Here is a 24,373-nt window from a genome sequence, read left to right as displayed (position 1 = left end):
AGGTTTAGGTGTTAATACATTTAATGTAGGTGGCCGCGGTATAGGGGGGTCAGATTAGGTGTTAATACATTTTTTAGGTGTTAATACATTTAATGTAGGTGGCAGTGGTGTAGGGGGGTTCAGATTAGATGTTAATACATTTAATGTAGGTGGCGATGGTGTGGGGGGTCAGATTAGCTGTTAATACATTTAATGTAGGTGGCGGCGGTGTAAGGGTGTCAGATTAGGGGTTACTATATTTAATGTAAGTGGCGGCAGTGTAGGGGCGTCAGATTAGGGGTTATTATATTTAATGTAGGTGGCGGCAGTGTAGGGGGGTCAGATTAGGGGTTATTATATTTAATGTAGGTGGCGGCGGTGTAGGGGGGTCAGATTAGGGGTTATTATATTTAATGTAGGTGGCGGCAGTGTAGGGGGGTCAGATTAGGGGTTATTATATTTAATGTAGGTGGCGGCGGTGTAGGGGGGTCAGATTAGGGGTTACTATATTTAATGTAGGTGGCGGCGGTGTATGTGGGTCAGATTAGGGGTTACTATATTTAATGTAGGTGGTGGCGGTGTAGGGGGGTCAGATTAGGGGTTAATAAATTTAATATAGGTGGCAGTGGGCTCCGGGAGCGGCGGTTTAGGGGTTAAACACTTTATTTAGGTGCGGCGGGGTCCGGGAATGGCGGTTTAGGGGTTAATACATATAATGTAGGTGGCGGTGTGCTCCAGGAGCGGCGGTTTAGGGGTTAATAAATATAATGTAGGTGGCAGTGGGCTCCGGGAGCGGCAGTTTAGGGGTTAATACTAGGATAGGTTTATTGCGGTGTGGGCTATGGCGGTTTAGGGGTTAATAATTAGGCTTATTGCGTTGTGGGGGGTTGTCGGTCTAGGGGTTAATACATTTATTATTAGGAGTGAGAGGGGGATTGCGGATATGTGTTGGGCTTATGTTTGGGAGGCAGGTTAGACAGTTACAGGATATTTAATATTTTAGGTAGTTTTTTTAGGCGCAGGCAGTTTCTAAAGTTACGCTCATTTCTGGACATTGCTAGTTTATCAGAATTACGGCACTTTAGCAACTGCCGGCGGGGTAAAAGTAATACCCCGATGTGTGAGGTGAAACTACGGTTGGCGCGGGTGCCCTTGCTTGCACCGAAAACTACACCGTATATCGGATCGCACCCCTGAGGCTCAAATCAATGTTATATTCATAACTGTGTTAGCAGCATAGCAATAGCAGTTGCCCCCCCCCCCCCCATTATACAATTTAAAAAAAAAAAAAGTTTACTAATTGGACTTAAATATAGTATAGTACACTACATCTTATTTGTCTGAGTTAAAATACAAGTCTTTTGTTTAAAGCTTGCTCATAAATTAGTAAATATGTATTAAGCCTTTTGTTGTATAAGTGGCTGCTGACTTTGCACTTCGTATATATACATTTTATTCTACTTTTTCATAGCATTAATAACCAGTTATTTACTGAATCTGTTTGTTGTGAAGATGCACTCAGTTTTTTTATACTGGTACAGTTATACTATAAAAAAAAAACTTTACTTATAATAAATATAATATGCTAGTTAGTTACAATGGGGCCCATTTAACAAGCTCCGTATGGAGCTTGACGGCCCGTGTTTCTGGCGAGTCTTCAGACTCGCCAGAAACACAAGTTATGGAGCTGCTGTCTAAAGACTGCTGCTCCATAACCCTGTCCGCCTGCTCTGAGCAGGCAGACAGGAATCGCCACAATTCAACCTGATCGAGTACGATCGGGTTGATTGACACCTCCCTGCTGGCGGCCGATTGGCCGCGAGTCAGCAGGGGGCGGCGTTGCTCTCCGTATTCAGCGAGGTCTTGCGGATCTGATCCGCACTGTCGGATCAGGTCCGCAAAACCTTTCTTAAATAGGGGCCTGCATCTTCAAGTAAACTTTTAGTTTTGCTGAAAATGCCTTGCACAAAAATTATAATAATTAAAATAAAGAATAGGTTTAAGAATGACATAGAATGATAAAATTGAAGCTAATATAGCTTATTACAGCTTCAGATAAAGAAAAATGGCAAGAAGCTGCACTGTAGCTCAAAACAAATATTTTAGTTTGAAACAAAAATATCAAACAAATTCATCTGAAAAGAACGCGACCATGAATGAAAATGAACTAAAATGAAAAATTTAAATTTTACGAAATCTCTAATCACTAGAATTAGTCCTTTCCTTACTCAAGAAACTGCAAAATTGCTAATTCATTCTCTCATTTTGTCACAGATTGACTACGGCAATCTACTTCTAAATGGCCTTCCCAAACACCGCCACTTTCCCCTCCAATCTATCATAAATACTTCAGCTAGACTCATCCATTAAATCGCTGATCTACATCAGCTGCTCCGCTCTGCCAGTCTCTACTCCCCATACACTCCAGAATACAATTTAAAGAATGAACCCTAATCTATAATGTACTCAACAGCCTCATTCCCAACAATATTTCCTTTCTCATCCCCAAATACTCCCTGACCCATCCTTTTCGATCAACTTCTGACATACGTCTCTTCACTCCTATTATCTTTACGTCCCTCTCGTCTCCAAGACTTCTGTCCTCTGGAACTCTCTACCCTGCTCAATGAGACTGTTTCCAACCCTGTATAGCTTAAGACATTCTTTGAAAACTCACCTATTCAGAGAGGTTTACCATCTCTCCTCATCCTACCCAAATATTTCTTGATTGGCCTTGACTCCCTACTGCAACTACAGTCCATGTGACAAGCTACCACAAACCTAGGCTGACCATATTGCCGCTTTAAGAAGGAACAAATATGAAAAATACATATGTTAGGGTTCTTATACAAAACCATTTCTTTAAACAGCCCTGAAAACAGCCCTGACATATGTATTTTTCATATGTGTCCCTTTTTAAAGCAGCAATATGGTCAGCCTACGATGGCAGCAATATTTCCTGCCACACTTTACCCACTTAAGTATCTCTTCAACAAAGAATACCAAGAGAATTAAGCAAATTTGATAATAGAAGTAATTTGGAAACTTTTTTTAAAACTTTATGCTCTCTTTGAATAATGAAAGAATTTGTTTTCGGTTTCATATCCCTTAGCTCCTGCGTGGCCACGCAGGACTTGGTATGCAGACCTGGTGAATATGTTGAAGCCTCAACCTGTAGACTGTACAGTCTCCATAGCAGGGCTCTCCTCCTCCTATATTAGTTTTGCTTAGTCTGTTTTTGCATCCCATAGCAATTCTCTGCCATTGTATATCCTTATATCTACCCAGCGCTACAGAATTCTAGGAATCAAAGAGAAAGAGAGAGGCGCCTCATGGGACAGTATCGTAACAACCAGAGAAGGCAAACAATGAGGCAGCTCGTGATGGGGTATACTCACAAGGATAGCGGCATATGAGAATGCCTAGTAGAGCGGGACGGGACTTTAGGTCGCCCGACAGACATACACAGCAGTGAGTGGAGACGTCAGGTCACGGGGTCCGTTCAGCCAATCAGCGGCCAAAGAGAATCAGCATCAGACGTCAAAGCTGTTCCGGGAGTAGCCAATGCTAGGCTTGTCTGCCAGGTCTGCTGACTATGCAAAAGCTCTCGTCTAATGACAGTCTTCAATGATTCCAGTGGTACCTGCCCGCTCAGAATCTGCTTCTGCAAAAAAGGCGCATAGAGTTGTCCTCCTCCTGCAGTTCCTTGGTGCAGAGCTGAATCAAAACTGAATTCTTACTTCTTGATTGAAGGACACAGCTTTGTGAGTACACATAAGAACCACAGCACCAAGGAACTGCAGGAGGAGGACATAACTCTATGCCGCTATCCTTGTGAGTATACCCCATCACGGGCTGCCTCATTGTTTGCCTTCTCTGGTTGTTACGATACTGTCCCATGAGGCGCCTCTCTCTTTCTCTTTGATTCATAGGCACCTACCTTCACTATACAAGAGTGCTGTCTGCTTCTTCAGAAGATTCTGGGAACATCCACCTACTGAACGCCTTTCTGAACTTTGCGCACCTCATATAGAGACTTGATTTACTCTATATTTATTGGCTACAGAATTCTGCAATTCTATACAAATAAATGATTATAAAATAATAATAATAATGCTGGTGCTCAGGGCACTCACAGCATATTAAACAATAAAATAACCTTACTAGAAGCATTTTTGCTAATGGAAGTAAATTACAAAAATGAATCTATTTAATATTAAAATTCACTCATACACATTTCAAGTATGACCTTTCTACTACTTTAGGTATGTGCTTAACCACTGTGTAGAGTTAAACTGGTAGGCACAGGCAAGTGATAAGTTCAAATGCCTTAGATTTTATTTCAATATATTTAATTTTTGCTTTGGAGCTTAATTAAAGGGATGTGTTATAGCACGCTATTATGGCACAGTTGCATGCATATAACTATGGCTTTAACCTATTTAAAGGGATTTAATAAATAGTTAATAGTGGAAGCTAGCTAAACACTTCCTGTGCGCCAATGCAAAAAGCTATACAGTATGTGTATAGCCACCAATCACCAGCAAGCTTGCACTTTTTGAGCTGCTTCTCCTAAGCCTTCCTAGGTATGCTTTACAGCAAAAAATACCAACAGAACAAAGTCAACTTGATATTAGAAGTAAATTGAACAGTCCCTTGAAGGCTGCCTCTTATCTGAATACATTTGACAGTTTTTCACAACTAGAGGGTGTTATTTAATTTGTGCCATATAGATAACATTGTGCTCATGCCCGTGGAGTTACTTATGAGAGGGCACTGATTAGCTAAAATGCAAATCTCTCAAAAGAACTGAAATAAGGGGACAGCCTACAGAGGCTTAGATACAAGGTAATCACAGAGTTAAAAAGTATATTGATATAACCATATTGGTTATGCAAAATTGGGGGATAAGTAATAAAGGGATTATCGATCTTTTTAAACAATACAAATTCTGGAGTAGACTGTTCCTTTAAGTATGTTTAGCCAACCAACAGATTTAATTGAAATTCATATGTAAATATACATGTTTTATAAATAGTACTTAAATTACACACAATACTCCATCTAAACAAGTGATTGTTTTTTTAACGGACCTTATAGGTGACAGTCGGGTGTAAAAATAGGCAAAGAATAGTATAATATCCCATACAGCACCAGTATACACACTTGCCTACCCACTCTCTCAAGTTACGCAAACTTTTGCTTTGGTGACCGGTACCGGTACCACACACCCCATTCAAAGCAAGGAGATCAAGTTCCCGCACCTCTACTGTAATGCCTCTGAATTAGAAAAGACAGGTTACACATGTGCTGTAGAACTGCCCAAAAAGTCATTCATTATTCAGAGACACTACAGTAAGAGTGCGGGAGCTTGCTCTGCTTGTTTTAAATAAGGCAGGCAGTAAAGCATCTGATTGGCTGTACTACCCACCTAGACAAAAGGCAAAAAAAGGTGACATGATTTAGGGGCCGTATACCCCTGTTTCCGCACGAGCCTTCAGCCAATAGGATTTGAGCAGCTCTCAATCTATTGGCTGTTCCAATCAGCCAATAGGATTTCAGTAGCTCTCATCCTATTGGCTGATTTGAATTGGAAGAATCAAATCAGCCTTAAGGAATTCAAGGGATGCCATCTTTAATCGTGTACCTTGAATTAACTATTTAGTGTACGGCGGCGATCTTACAAAGAGGATCCTCCATGCTCCATGGCTCCGCGGTCCAGGGTTGCTGGTCTTCAGTTGCAGGATTGCCGGTCTTCAGTTCCATGGTCGCTGGTCTTCAGCTCCGCGGTCATCAGTCTTTAGCTCCGCCCTCCGCTCCATGCCGGATTGTTCCTGGAAGAAGAAAGAAGAGGTAGTCGCCTGTAAGAAGACTTCACCGCCTGGAACAGGACCTTCTCCGCTGGACTTCAGGAACAGTGAGTACCAACCTGGGGGTTAGACTTAGGTTTTATTAAGGTTTTTTTTTTGGGGGGGGGGAAGTTGTTTTATTTCGATTAGGGATGAGCAGTAAAAGAGCTAAATGTCCTTTTAAGGATAATGCCCAAACAAATGCCCTTTTCAGGGCAATGGGTAGTTTAGGTTTTTTAGTGTTAGGTTCTTTTATTTTGGGGGGTTTGGTGGGTGAAAGGGTTTACTGTTAGGGGGACTTGGATTTTTTTCTGTAAAAGAGCTGTTTATCTTGGGGCAATGCCCTGCAAAAAGCCCTTTTAAGGGCTACTGGCAGTTTATTCTTAGATTAGGGGGTGTTTTTATTTTGGGGGCGCATTTTTATTTTCATAGGGAATAGGTTTAATTTTGTAAACTTTGGTAATTTATTTTTTTATTTTCTGTAATATTAGATTTTTTTATTTTATGTAATTTTAGCTTAATTTAAATTTAGGTTTTTCATTTTTGGGGGTTAGACTTAGAGTTAGAGTTTTTTTTTAATTTTTTTTTTTTTAGATTAGGGATGGGCAGCAAAAGAGCTGAATACCCTTTTCAGGGCAATGGATAGTTTAGGTTTTTTAGTGTTAGGTTTATTTATTTTGGGGGGTTTGGTGGGTGGTGGGTTTTACTGTTAGGGGGGACTTTTTTTGGTACAATGCCCTACAAAGGGCTATTAGGTTTTATTTTTTTTATTTTTGATAATTTGTTTATTTTTTTCTGTAGTTCAATTTTTTTTATTAACAACACTTAGACTGAGAGGGGAGAGAGAGCAAATGAGAGGGGAGAGAGAGCAAATCAGAAGGGAGAGAAAGCAAATGAGAGGGGAGAGAGAGAGCAAATGAGAGGTGGGAGAGAGAGCAAAAGAGAGGGGGGATAGAGAGCAAAAGAGAGGGGGAGAGATCAAAAGAGAGGGGGGAGATCAAAAGAGAAGGGGGAGAGAGAGAGCAAAAGATAGGGGGGAGAGAGAGCAAAAGAGAGAGGGAGAGACCAAAAGAGAAGGGGGAGAGAGAGCAAAAGAGAAGGGGAGAGAGAGCAAAAGAGAGGAGGAGAGAGCAAAAGAGAGTGGGAGAGCAAAAGAGAGGGGGAGAGCAAAAGAGAGGGGGGAGAGTGAAAGAGAGCAAAAGAGAGGGGGATAGAGAGCAAAAGAGAGGGGGGAGAGAGAGCAAAAGGGAGGGGCGAGAGAGAGCAAAAGGGGTGGTGAAAGAATACACCTGGATGGATTCTTTCACCACCCTGCTTTTTTCAGAATCCCCTGGATGGCAGGGTGGTGAAAGAATCCACCTGGATGCAGCGTATTACGCTGCATCCAGGTGGATTCTGAAAATGGCAGGGTGGTTCCGTCACCACAATAGACTGCCCTCCGGGCAGCCTTTCTCACTAGTAGTTGTATTTTTAATCTTAAATTTTTCAAGTATTATCAATGCAATGAGTATCTGGTAGTTCTACTGGGGTAAGATTAGTGTACAATCTGTTTTGGAATATACATATAGTAAAATCAGAAACAATACCTTTATTGAACAAATTAAATCACATATGACACTGGCTATTACTCTAAATAAATATGAGCAAAATTAACTATTGTATTGATTTCCAGATATATGGAAATATTTGCTTTGTGGTGGTAAGTATTGCTAGACCTCACTGTTCTCTAGTCTGTAATATCTTGACCCTATGATTATTGTCAAACATGACTCTTGTTTCTAGATACTATTTTCAACAGATATAAATTCTTATGTATTTAGAAAACAAAAAAATATAATGCTACTCTTGCGCCGGCTTGTGAAAATATCCTACAATGACAGAGCACAACATAAGTCAAATGTATATCCAAAGCACCGGGGAAGTGTTTTTTTGTTTTTGTACCAGATGTTGCATCAAATCAATGCATCCTCAGATCCCCAGATCCCTGCTAGAATACTCTGATTTGCTTGTTTCATTATAGTTCTGCAATATAAAATTTTAGAAAATGATGCGTTCATAAATGAAAGAAACAATCCGAAAACAGACACAGACAGCTAGATTATGAGTTTTGAGCGCTATAGGGAAAGTAAAGAACGCAACAAAAGTTGCGTTATTTAACCCCCTATAGCGCTGCCATTACAAGTTTAAAAAAACACGACTTGTGTGGGCGATATGGAGATTTTAAGCTCCATACCGCACCCAAAACAAGTGCTGTGTTTGACGTGCTCGTGTACGCTTTCCCCATAGACATCAATGCGGAGAGCCGGCAAACAAAAAGTCTAACACCTGCGATCGTGGAAACAAAAGCCCCGTAACGCAGCCCCATTGATGTCTATGGGGAAAAAGAAAATACAGTTTAAACCTAACACCCTAACATAAACCCTACATTTAAACACCCCTAATCTGCTGCCCCTGACATCGCTGACACCTGCCTACAGTTATGAACCCCTAATCTTCCGCTCCCGATATATCCACCACCTAAATAAAATTATTAACCCCTAATGTGCCGCTCCCGATACTGACGTTGCGTTACAGGCTAAAAGGCTTGCATTACAGCTATACCAACAAGACTTGTAATGAATGCATTAGGGAAAATTATGCGTTATGAGCCACAACACTGCTATTTGACTCATAACGCACAACTTGTAATCTAGGTGATACTTACTTAGTAATATAGGTTGAAAAAAAGGCTCATGTCCATAAAGTACAATATTTTACACATTTATGTAACTATAACTACTGTTAATCCAAAAGATGTCAAGAAAAAATCCCCAAGGCCAGATTACGAGTTTTGCGTTATGAGCTGTGCGGTGCTAACGTGCAGTTTTTCTCACCGCTCACTTACCTGCAGTGCTGGGATTACAGGTTTTTACAAACCCGGCGTTAAAAGACAAAATGTGAGCGTAGAGCAAAATTGAGCTCCACACTACACTCCAATACCAGTGCTGCTTAAATCAGCGGTGAGCTGGTTGTACGTGCTCGTGCACGATTTCCCCATAGACATCAATGGGGAGAGCCAGCTGAGAAAAAGTCTAACACCTGCCAAAAAGCAGCGTAAATCTCAGTAACGCAGCCCCATTGATTCCTATGGGGAAACACATTTTATGTTTACACCTAACACCCTAACATGAACGCCGACTCTAAACTCCTAATCTTACACTTATTAACCCCTAATCTGCCTCCCCCGACATCGCCGACAGCTACATTATACTTATTAACCCATAATCTGCCGCTCCGGACATCGCCGCAACCTACATTATATTTATTAACCCCTAATCTGATGCCCCCAACATCGCCGCCACCTACCTACATTTATTAACCCCTAATCTGCCGTCCCCAACGCCGCCGCCACTATTCTTAATTTATTAACCCTTTAAACCTAAGTCTAACCCTAAACCTAACTTAAAGGGACACTAAACACATGCTTAAAATCCATAAATCTTGCTCCTTCTAATCAATCAAAATGAAGATAGCATGAATGTCTATGCCCACTTGTCATCTTACCCCAAATTGTTAAAAAAAAGTGTTTTCAATAACAATTGTATACCTGTTCTCTATGGGTGTATGCATGCCGCCATATTGTGACGTGCGTTACACACAGGTACACCAGTCACATGACACGCACGCATATTGTTCTATTATGTATTTGCTGCTTAGAAGGAATCACATCTGCAGCTCACTGTGATGCATACAACAGCAGCACATGGGATTCTTGCAGAGCGTGTGCTGCAGTGTTTGTGGAGATAATCTAATAGTAATAAGAATTATTAACACAGCAATACATAAGTTAGTAAATGCGGCGTCATGAACAAGAATTGAAAGTAACAAGCTCTGGGAAGAAAGGAGGAGATCAGTCCAGAAATAAAGGATACGTCTTGCATAGGAAAATACAAGCTCCGGTTATATACAATGGTTGCTAAGCACTCCTGACCCTGCAGTGCATAATACTGCACTGGGAGATCCTTACCCTTGCAGCCCGAAAGTTAGATTACACCTTGGGCTCAAAGCATGACTCCACACGCCCGCTAACAAAAGGCAGCCTAGTCTGTCACTGCCAGGGAGCGTTTGTCACTGCCAGGGAGCCGGCTAACAAAAACTAATGTCACTCCACACACTAATGTCACTCCACACGCCCGCTAACAAAAGGCAGCCTAGTCTGTCACTGCCAGGGAGCTTTTGCAAACTCCACAACTGCAGCCTGTTACCAGCGTCTGGAAACTCTACATACTGGGGAGCATGTTCAAACTAATGTCAATCACTTAGCCGGCTCCCTAGCAGTGACAAGCAGTGACAAACGCTCCCTGGCAGTGACAGACTAGGCTGCCTTTTATTAGCGGGCATGTGGAGTCATGCTTTGAGCCCAAGGTGTAATCTAACTTTCGGGCTGGAAGGGTAAGTATCTCCCAGTGCAGTATTATGCACTACAGGGTCAGGAATGCTTAGCAACCATTGTATATAACCGGAGCTTGTATTTTCCTATGCAAGACTTATCCTTTATTTCCGGTCTGATCTCCCCCTTCCTTCCCAGAGCTTGTTACTTTCAATTCTTGTTCATGACACCGCATTTACTAACTTATGTATTGCTGTGTTAATAATTCTTATTACTATTAGATTATCTCCACAAACACTGCAGCACACGCTCTGCAAGAATCACATGTACTGCTGTTGTATGCATCACAGTGAGCGTGTGCTGCAGATGTGATTCCTTCTAAGCAGCAAATACATAATAGAACAATATGCGTGCATGTCATGTGACTGGTGTACCTGTGTGTAACGCACGTCACAATATGGCGGCATGCATACACCCATAGAGCACAGGTATACCATTGTTATTGAAAACACTTTTTTGAACAATTTGGGGTAAGATGACAAGTGGGCATAGACATTCATGCTAACTTCATTTTGATTGATTAGAAGGAGCAAGATTTAAAGGGACACTCAGGTTAAATTAAATTTTCATGATTCAGATACAGCATGTAATTTTAAACAACTTTCCAACTTACTTCCATTAAAAAAAATGTGCACAGTCTTTTATATTTACACTTTTTGAGTCACCAGATCCTACTGAGCATGTGCAAGAATTCACAGACTATACGTATATGCATTTGTGATTGGCTGATTGCCATCACATGGTACAAGGGGAGTGGAAATATACATAACTTTGAAATTTGTTATAAAAAAATCTACTACTCATTTGAAGTTCAGACTAAGTGCTATTGCATTGTCTTGTTATATTGCATTTGTTGATTATGCAAATCTTATGTGTTGACTGGTCCTTTAAGGATTTTAGCATGCAGGTGTTAAGTGTCCCTTTAAATATAATTTAAATAAATCTAAATAAAATTACTATCATTACCTAAATAATTCCTATTTAAAACTAAATACTTACCTATTAGTTTAAATATCTTATAAATTGTTTTTTATTTTCTGTAATTTAGTGAATTTAGTGCGGGGGTTTTTGTGATTTAGCTAATTTAATTTATTTAATTGTATTTAATTTAGAGAATTGATTTAATTGTAGTGTAGTGTTAGGTGTTAGTGTAACTTAGGTTAGGTTTTATTTTACAGGTAAATTTGTATTTATTTTAGCTAGTAGTTATTAAATAGTTAATAACTATTTAATAACTATTTTACCTAGTTAAAATAAATACAAACTTGCCTGTAAAATAAAAATAAACCCTAAGCTAGCTACAATATAACTATTAGTCATATTGTAGCTAGCTTAGGGTTTATTTTATAGGTATTTAGTTTTAAATAGGAATTATTTAGGTAATGATAGTAATTTTATTTATATTTATTTAAATTATATTTAAGTTAGGGGGTGTTAGAGTTAGGGTTAGACTTAGGTTTAAAGGGTTAATAAATTTAGAATAGTGGCAGCGATGTTGGGGACGGCAGATTAGGGGTTAATAAATGTAGGTAGGTGGCAGCGATGTTGGGGGCATCAGATTAAGGGTTAATAAATATATTGTAGGTTGCGGCAGATTAGGGGTTAATAAGTATACTGTAGGTGGCGGCAATGTTAGGGGTGGCAGATTAGGGGTTAATAATATTTAACTAGTGTTTGCGAGGTGGGAGTGAGGCGGTTTAGGGGTTAATATGTTTATTATAGTGGCGACAAACTCGTAATACCGGCGCTATGGAAGTCCCATAAAAAAAGGGTTTACGAACTTTACGTAAGTCGGTTTGCGGCAAGGCCAAAAAAGTGTGCAGTGCCCTTAAACCTGCAAGACTCGTAATACCAGCGGTAGTGAAAAAGCAACGTTAGGACCTGTTAGCGCTGCTTTTTCAGTTTACCACAAAACTCGTAATCTAGCCGCTAGTTTGAAACAATTTCCAATTGTGCCTCAAAAAGAAAGAAAAAAAAATCTTGACTCCAAAGATGCAATTAGATTTCTCTCTCTCCTAACAGATGCTTTACTGTCAATACTGTTATATCCTGTTTGCTGCATTGCCAAAAAAGCATCTAGACATTTACTGAATTTGCTAAAACAACAAGGCAGAGAATTACATTTGCTTATTGTTCTTCCAGTAATTAACCTCTTACAAGGAGGTAGGTGAAATTTCTATTCCTCAAGTCTCAATAGGTGACCTCTTGTCCTTTGCAGAGTTCTACTGATAAACAGAACAGCTGATATGGGCCTTGTATATGTTTGTTTAATGTAACCCTAAACCCATAGAGAAGCCTCTTCTCCAGTACAAGTAACTGCAACCTTTCCAGCCTTTCTTCATAAAGCAAATATTCAAAATCCCTTACCAATTTTGTTACCCTCATCTACATTTAGCCACCAATCAGTAAGCACTACCTAGGTGCTGGCCCAAAAATGGACCGGTTCCTAAGCTTATATTCCTGCTTTTCAAATAAAGATACCAAGAGAACGGAAAAAATGTGTAATAGAAATACATAAGAAAGTTGCTTAAAATTTCATGCTCTATCTTAATCATGAAATTAAAAAATCTGGTTTTATATCCCTTTAAGCTTGTTAAAGTGACGTAAGGAGGCCGGAAGGGGAGGAGGCACGGAGGTGCCGTGCTGTAGTTCAGTTGGAAAAGAGCTAGTCTCCCTATAGTCCTACTCTGCAAGCATTTTCCTTGGGGCTGTGTTAAGCTCTATCGGCTGCCAGATTTCAGCACTCACGGTGTAGCTTGCCCACACCCCCAACCTCCATTGGGGTGCAGCGACATTAACCAGCCTACATCTAGGTGTCTGAGAGGCCTTTTACCCGGGCCAATCAGCAGAGAGCTAAGACAGGCATAACTTGACCTATATCTGCTTTCACACCCATCACTGAAACTGAAGAGGTGCCTACCTGCCACTGCCCCAAACCGAGCTGGTAAATTGAAGGGTAAAAGAGCAAAGGGTGGTGAGCTATAGATGTCCCAACCTGCATCACCGTATTTCCTGCAAGGAGCAAGGAGCCACTCTTAGAGGGAGGAGCATATACCCATGATGCTAGCCAGTAGCTCCTGAATCAGTCTCTGACAGGTCCTTCGTACAACGTGGGCTGGAGAAGTTGCTACATTATTGTATTGGCTGCTGTGATAGTCTGCTGCACCGCAGAGGGGAAACCTGTCACCATCCGACCTGACATCGAACAGCTTCAGTGTGTGGTGAGGCAGCTGGTTTGAACAGGGTCTACCAGACCCACACAGAGCTAGAGGATCGACTTCAGTGCGGGGAGCACTTTGCTGTAACACCATCCGGTGTACCACGGAGCTTCACGGAAGCAGATTTAATTGTCTCTACCAGGCTGTAGCTCCCTATGGCACAGCCACTCTACAAGTATACTGGGCCCGGACCACCTGCGGACTCCATCTAACGACAAGGTACCGGAGAGAAGTAGGGGCAAGTTGAAGGAGGGTTAGTTTGACAAGCAAGCTGTCAATCCGGTAAGACTTTTCCTGCTTGTTTTGCTTTGCTACCAGTCATACAAAACCACTTGCTAAAAGGTATAAGCCTATCCTAAAGGAACGGTTATCTGCTGGACTATGTAGTCTATTTGCTACAAGTTAAAGCACCCCAAACGGCCAACTTTTGATCTTTGTTTTTTTTTTTTTTGCAAATAAGTTGTAAGCCATGCGCTGATTTAGTTATTTGTTATTTGGTGATTTAGCCTACACCAGGACACAGGGGTTAATACAGTAGTTATAGGGGCTATCTATAGAGAGCTGTATTTAAAGGTTCGGCCTAAACTATGACCATATATGCTACGCTGATATAAGCGCTTCTGTGGCTAGTTTACAGCTTGGTTTTCTGTGTTTTCTTTTTTTTTTTTTTTCTTCAGTGTCTGGCACTAAAATAGCTGTTTATACTAACGATAGATAAGTGTTTTTTTATAGTCCCAATTGACGTCTTGTAAATATCTTAAAGGCATAAACAACAAACCAACAAGAGCTCTCCCATGTTCCCCAACTACTACTAATCATACTGATTTAACATATTTATACTGCAGCAGGTGAATCACCTATATAGAATAAACGCTACAGGGGACTCACTAGTGGTAAAGGAGATTATGCTCCTGCCCCCTATTATTTAGGCTCTAAGGATTTCCTTTTTGTATGCTTTGTTATTTAAGGACTTGTCCATCATATTACACACACAATATATTTAACCGCTCAGGGTCCTTACAGGTCTGCTGTAGGCTACTCTAGGGCTCATGCACTTATTTCCCTTTCGAAGGGTTAGTGTATAACTTTTTAATTCCTGACTCACTCAAAACACACTTGATTATCCACCTATGACACATTTCTTATTTGCACATTTTCCCTTTCCGTTTTTGGTTTTATGCACTTTTGGTTTTTCACATTTTTTCTGCATAGCAACACATTCACTCACACTCTATAGACAAATTCATTACTAGTTACAAATTAAACTCACCAAATATGCTGTCTAAAATTAGAGACAGGAAGACTAGGATTAGCTCTGACAATACAGCAAACCTATCTCCGTTAGTTAATATGGTAGATGTACCCCCGTCAGAACCCCAAGACATCGTTAAACAATCTCAGATCTTTTGATTCCAAAATTTGAACATCTTAAAGCAGAAATATCAAATCTTACTAATGAGGTTAAACACTGCACACATAGACTAAATGAAGCAGAACAACGTATAACGGACTTAGAAGATACTAATGACCAACAAGCAGCAATTATCCAGGACCAATCAGCACAGCTTGCTAATATCCAGTATAAATTGAATGAGTTTGAAGATCGAAATAGACGCAACAATGTCAGAGTTATTGGTTTACCTGAAACCACCGATTTTCATGACCTCATTGAATTTATATCAAGGGTTTTACCTCTGGCTTTAGGTATTGATCCTAGTTCTCTCCCTCTTGCAGTTGAAAGGGCTCACCGTATAGGTACCCCAAAATGTATACCTGATAGTACAATTAAGAGCAGACCGGTGATCGCAAGGTTCATGAATTTCCAGGACAAACTCAGTATCATGCAGCTCTATAGGAAAAAAAATCCTTTTACAATAGAAGATAAAACAATACTCCATTTTCATGACTTTTCGGTGGAAACCTCACTGCAGTGAAAAGAAATGACGCCCCTTTGCTCCAAACTTATTGCCAATGGTATTAAGGCCACAGTTATATATCCAGCTAAAATCAAAATATTTACTGAAAATGAGCCCATGATCATGATCCCTGGGGAGATCAGGAATTTTGCAAAAAAAAAAGGGCATCACTTTATAAAAAATGTTTTTTCCACCCCCTCCCCCTTTCCCACCCACACTGCTATCCATATATTTACCCCCATGCTTAGATGAAGCTTCAACTTAAATTGGCATCTTGGAATGTCGGTGTCATTACGTCACCTCAAAAACGGAAAAAAATCGTTGCCCAGTTAAACCGTTATAAGCCAGCGGCTTCCTCCAGGAGACCCACCTGAGGGAAGCGGAACTTATTAAACTTAAAATGGGTTGGATAGGCGAAGTGATAGGAACCACATGCAAGAACAGGAAAAAAGGTGTGGCATTTATTTTTAATAAAAATTTACAATACAACATCCTAGATTCAACATTAGATCCAGATGAAAGATATATGGTTTCACAAATTATGGTCGAAGGCATGCATTTCAATCTATGTAATATGAACGCCCCGAAAAAATTAGATAGATTATTTTGGGATAATCTACAGACACTTTTACTTACAATTCACTCAAAAAAACTCGTTATCGCAGGAGATTTTAACTTAACTGCATATCCGACTTTAGGCTTAAACCTGCGCTGAACAAAAATAGCAAACAAGAATCTAAATTACTTAAAAAAATTATAACTTTATTACACATTAAGGATATCTGGAGAATACAGAACCCAGATGTAAGATGCTTCACCTGTGAGTCCCATTCATACCCTTAAAATGGGTTGGATAGGCGAAGTGATAGGAAGCATGTGCAAGAACAGGAAAAAGGGTGTGGCATTTCTTTTTAATAAAAATTTACAATACAACATCCTAGATTCAACATTAGATCCAGATGAAAGATATATGGTTTCACAAATTATGGTTGAAGGCATGCTTTTCAATCTGTGTAATATCTACGCCCCAAACAAATTAGATAGATTATTTTGGGATAATCTACAGACACTTTTCCTTACAATTCACTCAAAAAACCTCGTTATCGCAGGAGATTTTAACTTAACTGCATATCCGACTTTAGGCTTAAACCTGTGTTGAACAAAAATAGCAAACAAGAATCTAAATTACTTAAAAAAATTATAAGTTTATTACACATTAAGGATATCTGGAGAATACAGAACCCAGATGTAAGATGCTTCACCTGTGAGTCCCATTCATACCAAACAATGACTAGGACAGATTACTTTTTTGTTTCTGAAAATATGCTGGGGTTAGACATGTTAGCGGATATTAAAGAGGTGGCTATATCAGACCATGCAATCCTTACTTTAAAGATCACTTTAAGAAACCCGCAGGGCAGTAATAACAATAGGCTGTTTGTCCCAAGATATCTGTCAGACAACGTTATATTTAAAGCCTAATTGAAAATAAAATGGAAAGAATTTTTCCAAATAAATGTTTCCTCGTCAATACAAACAGAAACACTTTGTGAATCTTTTAAGGCCATGATCAGGGGTGATATTAAGGCTTATCTAGTTATTCAAAAAAGAAAAATGACAATGAGGGACTCTCAACTAGCTAACCAATTACGTAATGCTTATAACACATATGTTAATGACCCCTCTCCAGAATTTTGGAAGCTATATCAGCAAGCCAAATAGGAAAGAAACTTTTTTAACGCAAAGATCAGCGCAAGACGCACTTAGAACCAGTTTTTTTTACTATAGACATGGAGGGAAAGCAGGGAAATATCTGGCTAATCTCATTAAATCCTAAAAAAAGAAGTTTATGATCGAAGCCCTTAAGACACCATTAGGTAGAATTTCCAAAATTAAGGAAATTAACAATTTTGTTCTACAATATTTTCAAGATCTTTATTCTAAAGATAAAATAGATCTAGCATGTGAAGACAAATTCTGGCAAAATATACAAACCCCAAAATTGGAAAGGGAGCAACAGGAGGCGCTAAACGCTCCAATCACCCCTTACAAAGTAATTAAGGCTATAAAGAAAGCAGCCCTTAATAAAGCTGCTGGCTCGGACCAGATTCCTATACAACTTTATAAAATCCTGTCAGAAGATATAGTGCAAACGTTGGTTTTGCTTTTTAACAGCTACTATTCTGATGCGAAACCTTGCTCTAGATATTTTACAGCATCACAAATTATTCGGATTTTAAAAAAAGAAAAAGATCCAGAACAGATAACTTCATATAGGCCGATTTCACTTTTAAACAGTGATTATAAAATTCTGATGAGTATTCTTGCCGAAAGGCTTAAGTTAATTATTGGCCCCCTTATACACAAGGACCAGGTCGGCTTTATGCAAGGAAGGAACCTATCACATAACTTAAGGAAACTACAACTGATTCTAAATAATTTCTCTTCCCCTAGGAGTGGTATCCTGAAAATTTCAGATGCTGCAATAATATCAATTGATGCAGAGAAGGCCTTCGACTCCCTATCCTGGGATCATCTGTTTTCAGCTCTTCCCAGGTTTGGGGTCGAGGGTGCTTTTCTAAAGTTTGTACAATTAATTTACAACTCTTCAAACTCTTCCGTCCTGATTAACAATTTCCCTACTACAAACTTTTCACTTTCCAAAGGTTCTAGACAGGGATGCCCACTTTCCCCCTACCTTTTCAATTTGGCGCTAGAACCTTTAGTAATATATATAAGGAAAGAGATAGAGGGGATTAAACTTGGACATAGAAAGATTACCACATTACTATATGCTGATAATATTAAGATAATACAAGAGTTCAGTGCATTTTCAGGATACAAAGTAAACACACTGAAGTCAGAAATCTTTTGACTAAATAAGCATAAAGACTCGTTTCAGGCACACCATTTTAAGGAGGCTAAAGCCGCCTTTGCTTATCTGGGGAATAAACTGTCAAAAGATAGTAATGACTGGTACAACCTAAATTACGGGCGAATTCTTTCAAAAATTAAATGCAACCTAGATATTTGGGCTAAATTTCACCTAACATTGCCCGGCAAAATTAACTTGATTAAAATGGTGATTTTCCCCAAACTCCTTTACCTAATGCAAAACTTGCCAATTGTAATAAAACAGGCAGATCTAAAATCACTTAATCAGATATTTTTACAGTATATTTGGGGGGGGAAAAAGGAAGGCCATCGTGCTTAACAAACTATCATTGCCTAGATCTGATGGGGGTTGGCTTTTCCAGACATAGAGATCTATAATTTAGTTTGTGTGTCAAAAATAGCATTAGATTAGCTAACAGGCGCAGACTATTACGCAGATCTGTCAACGGAGGAAACCCTAGTATGGCCATATTCTTTGAAAGCATTGTTACACTGTAAACTTGATAAATGCCCAACTAAAATCAAACAGTTGCCAGCAATTTACAATGTAATACAGGCCTGGCTCAAAACATTAAAAAAACTACATATTAATCATAAATTTTCTAAATACTTGACTATAGTGGGTAACCCTAATTTCACTCCGGCTTTAAATTAAAAAAAATTCAATAGATGGGAGCAAAAGGGCCTAATATATTTAGAGCAGCTGAGAGAAAGGGGTTCTGGAGCATGTCGCTCACTGCAGAATTTAACCCAAGAATTCAGGATTTCCAATAAGGACTTTTTCCCCTTTTTTCAGGTCCGACATTTCTTACAGGTCCTCCTAGACGAGCCTCTAGAAGATCTGGCATGGAAAACTTTGGAGCCTGCCTACATAAAAACACCTCACATCTAAACACTGTAATAATGGTGGGCAGGTTACTGATCTTGAAATACTGGAAATCCACCAAGGCCCCTAATTTGACAGAATTTAGGCACAAGCTTAAAAACCATCTTATCATGGAGCAGATGGATACCTCAGTAAATACCGAGGCACAAATCAAACGCTTCTTGATTAAATGGTTGAACATCATTATCAGTTTCCCTAAAGAAATTAAATTGCTGTTAATTCTACCTTTCCGGGGTACAGAGACAGTAGAACTGGCCATTGTAAATAAAGAATTCCCAGATCTGTAGTTGGATTAGTGTTATCCTTATTGAAGGATATGCACAGTGGGGGGGGGGGGGAGGGGGGATGTGTTGTTGTGTGGTTTCTTCCTTTTTTTTGTTTTGTTATGTTTTGTCCGCATTAGTGCAATTATTATTATTACCGTATTTTTTTTTTACGATTATAAAATGGGAAAATTCCAATACAGCTATGAATAAGAATTTAAGATAATTGAAAGAATTTGAGAAGCAAGTTTGAGTGTATACACTATATAGTTTTTTGATTATATGCAGCCCTGCGTGGTGTGTTTCTTTTGTTTGTGATATTGCATCTTGATTTCATGCAGCCTGCATACACTGGGCTTTGTTTTTCTTTTGTGTTGGAGCCAAATAAAGAAAAGAAAAAAAAAAAAAAAGATTGTTAAAGTGACATGAAACCCAATTAATTTATTTCATGATTCAAATAGAACATCTACTTTTAAACTACTTTCTAAATTTATTCTATTATCTAATTTGCTTTGTTCTCTTGGTATCCTTTGTTTAAAATCATAGCTAGGTAGTAGGTGATTAGTTGCATAAAAAATATACAACAAAATCAACACTAACTGAATGGAATCTAATTCACTAAGGGCTAGATTACAAGTGGCAATGTATAGTTAAGCTTTTTTCCACTAGTTGGGTTGCGTTCGTATTACAAGTACCAAAAACACTTACGGCTAGATTACGAGTTTTGCATTAGAGGCTGTGCGGTGCTAACAAGCAGTTTTCCCTCACCGCTCACTTACCTATAGCGCTGGTATTACGAGTTTTCATAAACTCGTCGTTAAAAGACAAGTAGTGAGCGTTGAGCAAAATTTTGCTCCAAATCTCACTCCAATACTAGCGCTGCTTAAGTCAGCGGTGAGCTGGTGTTACGTGCTCGTGCACGATTTCCCCATAGGGATCAACGGGGAGAACCGGCTGAAAAAAAGTCTAACACCTGCAAAAAAGCAGCGTATAACTCACTAACGCAGCCCCATTGATTCCTATGGGGAAATAAAATGTATGTCTACACCTAACACCCTAACATGAACCCCGAGTCTAAACACCCCTAATCTTACACTTATTAACCCCTAATCTGCCGCCCCCGACATTGCCGACACCTACATTATAATTATTAACCCCTAATCTGCCGCTCCGGACACTGCAGCCACCTACATTATACTTATGAACCCCTAATCTGCTGCCCCCAACATCGCCGAACCCTACATTATATTTATTAACCCCTACTCTGCCATCCCCAATGTCGCCGCCACCTACCTACACTTATTAACCCCTAATGTGCTGCCCCCAACGTCGCTGCCACTATAATAAACATTTTAACCCCTAAACCGTTGCACTCCCACCTCTCAAACATTAGTTAAATATTATTAAGCTCTAATCTGCCGGTCCTAACATCGCCGCCACCTACCTACATTTATTAACCCCTAATCTGCCGCCACCAACGTCGCCGCCACTATATTAAAGCTATTAACCCCTAAACCTAAGTCTAACCCTAAACCTAACACCCCCTAACTTAAATATAATTAAAAGAAATCAAAATAAATATTCCTATCATTAACTAAATTATTCCTATTTAAAACTAAATACTTACCTATAAAATAAACCCTAAGCTATCTACAATATAACTAATAGTTACATTGTAGCTATTTTAGGATTTATTTTTATTTTACAGGCAAGTTTGTATTTATTTTAACTAGGTAGAATAGTTACTAAATAGTTATTAACTATTTAATAACTACCTAGCTAAAATAAAGACAAAAGTACCTGTAAAATAAATCTTAACATGTTACAATTACACCTAACACTACACTATAATTAAATTAATTCCCTAAATTAAATACAATTAAATACAATTAAATAAAATTAGCTAAAGTACCAAACCCCCCCCACTAAATTACAGAAAATAATAAACAAATTACAAGATTTTTAAACTAATTACACCTAATCTAATCCCCCTAACAAAATAAAAAAGCCCCATCAGAATAAAAAAAGCCCTACCCTACACTAAATTACAAATAGCCCTTAAAAGAGCCTTTTGCGGGGCATTGCCCCAAAGTAATCAGCTGTTTTACCTGTAAAAAAAATTACAAATCCCCTCCAACAATAAAACCCACCACCCACACAACCAACCCTACTCTAAAACCCACCCAATACCCCCTTAAAAAACCCTAACACTAACCCCTTGAAGATCACCTTACCGGGAGAAGTCTTCATCCAACCGGGCCGAAGTCCTCAACGAAGCCAGGAGAAGTCTTCATCCAAGCCGGGTGAAGTGGTCCTCCAGACGGGCATCTTCTATCTTCATCCATCCGGCGCGGAGCGGGTCCATCTTCAAGACATCCGATGCGGAGCATCCTCTTCATCCGACGGCTAAGACTGAATGAAGGTTCCTTTAAATGACGTCATCCAAGATAGCGTCCCTTCAATTCCGATTGGCTGATAGAATTCTATCAGCCAATTGGAATTAAGGTAGATGCAATCAGACAATAGGATTGAGCTGGCATTCTATTGGCTGATTGCATTTAATTTAGGGAATTAATTGTATTTAATTTAGGGAATTAATTTAATTATAGTGCAGTGTTAGGTGTAATTGTAACTTAGTTTAGTTTTTTAGGTTAGTTTTTTAGGTTAGTTTTTTTAGTTTTTTAGTTTAGTTTTTTAGGTTAGTTTTTTTTTTTACAGGTACTTTTGTATTTATTTTAGCTAGGTAGTTATTAAATAGTTAATAACTATTTAGTAACTATTCTACCTAGTTAAAATAAATACAAACTTGCCTGTAAAATAAAAATAAACCCTATGATAGCTACAATGTAACTATTAGTTATATTGTAGCTAGCTTAGGGTTTATTTTATAGGTAAGTATTTAGTTTTAAGTAGGAATAATTTAGTTAATGATAGGAATATTTATTTCGATTTCTTTTAATTATATTTAAGTTAGGGGGTGTTAGGGTTAGACTTAGATTTATGGGTTAATAACTTTAGTATAGTAGCTGCGCCGTTGGGGGCAGCAAATTGGGGTTAATAAATGTAGGTAGGTGTTGGCGATGTTAGGGACGGCAGATTAGGGGTTAATAATATTTAACTAATGTTTGCGAGGCAGGAGTGCAGCGGTTTAGGGGTTAATATATTTATTATAGTGGCGGCGATGTCTGGTTAGGCAAATTAGGGGTTAAAAACTTTTTCTAGTGTTTGCGATGCTGGAGGGCCTCGGTTTAGGGGTTAATAAGTAGTTTAAGGATGTTAGTGTACTTTTTAGCACTTTAGTTAAGTTTTATGCTACAGCGTTGTAGTGTAAAACTCTTAACTACTGACTTTAAAATGCGGTACCAGTCTTGACAGGAGAGGGTCTACCGCTCACTTTTTGGCAGACTTGTAATACTGGCGCTATGCAAGTCCCATTGAAAAAATAGGATACACAATATACGTAAGTGGATTTACGGTATTTCCAAGTCTGGCAAAAAAAGTGAGCGGTGAGCCTATACCTTCAAGACTCGTAATACCAACGGGCGTTAAAAAGCAGCATTAGGAACTCTTAACGCTGCTTTTTAAGCCTAACAACTCTTAATCTAGCCGTTATTTTGTGCAAGCGGAAACCCAACAAGCGCAAAAAAAAAATAACTTAAATTAAGTGTGCGCATGCATGTTTTCCCTCATAGAAATCAGTGGAGAAAAAGAAGTCGAAAAAAACTTAACACCCGAGATCACGCAAATGCCATCACATTTTCGCATTTCCCATAGAAGTCAATGGAGAAAAATAAATTGATGTAAAAAAAACTAACACCCATTGCGCAAACAACATAGCATATTCACATTAGCAAATGTGAAATATTTACAGTTAATACAAAGTTAAAATCTTTATTAAAAATGAATATTGCATAAATATGTTTTATCATGTTTTCATCTACTTAAAGGGACATGAAACCCACGTTTTTTCTTTCATGATTTAGAAAGAACATGCAATTTTAAACAACTTTCTAATTTACATCTATTATTTTATTTACTTCGTTCTCTTGATATTCTTTGCTGAAAAGCATATCTAGATAGGTTCAGTAACAGCTGATTGGTGGCTAAACAAAGGATATCTAAAAAATAAGGAAATTAGATAATAGAAGTAAATTTGAATGTTGTTTAAAATTGTATTCTCCACCTGAATCATGAAAGAATTTTTTTGGGTTTAGTGTCCCTTTAATGCAAAGGGCTATAATGCACTTATATATATAAAATGTTTTTTTATGTGTATATACCAGTGATTTTTAACCTTTTTTTTGCCGTGGCACACTTTTTTACATTAAAAAATCCTGTGGCACACCACCATCCCAAATGTTTAAAAAATCAAACATTGTAGCCTAATACAGCATATATGTATACACATACACACAAACACACACATACTGTATGTATTGTGCTGTTATGCCATGCCTCCTACAAACTACCCCTGCACTGGGAGTAAAAAACAAGCAAAGTTTAAAAAATATGTCACACTGTTGTCAGTCTGCCGTGGCACACCTGAGGATCTCTCACGGCACACTAGTGTGCCACGGCACACTGGTTGAAAAACACTGGTATATACGACTGTAAATACATATATACACATATAAATACATTAATATATTTGCACACATATAGACATATATATTAGTCCTAAAGCCCGTTCACACGGGCCATTTTTTGCAGTACAGTGGTCCCCACCCCTTGCGTTCTCTCTCTCCCACTCTCTTTTGCTTTCTCTCTTTCCCCCCTCTCTTTTGCACTCTCTCTCCCCCTCCCTTTTGAGCTCTCTCTCCCCCCTCTCTTTTGCACTCTCTTTCCCCCCTCTCTTTTGCACTCTCTCTATCTCCCCTCGCTCTTTCTCTCTCTCCCCTCTCCCTCTCTCTCCCCCCCCTCTCTCTCCCCTCTCTCTCC

This window comes from Bombina bombina, chromosome 3, assembly GCF_027579735.1.
Source record: "Bombina bombina isolate aBomBom1 chromosome 3, aBomBom1.pri, whole genome shotgun sequence".
NCBI classification, from domain to species: domain Eukaryota; kingdom Metazoa; phylum Chordata; class Amphibia; order Anura; family Bombinatoridae; genus Bombina; species Bombina bombina.
The sequence above is the reverse complement of the archived record's forward strand: the minus strand, read 5'-3'. Positions refer to the sequence as shown.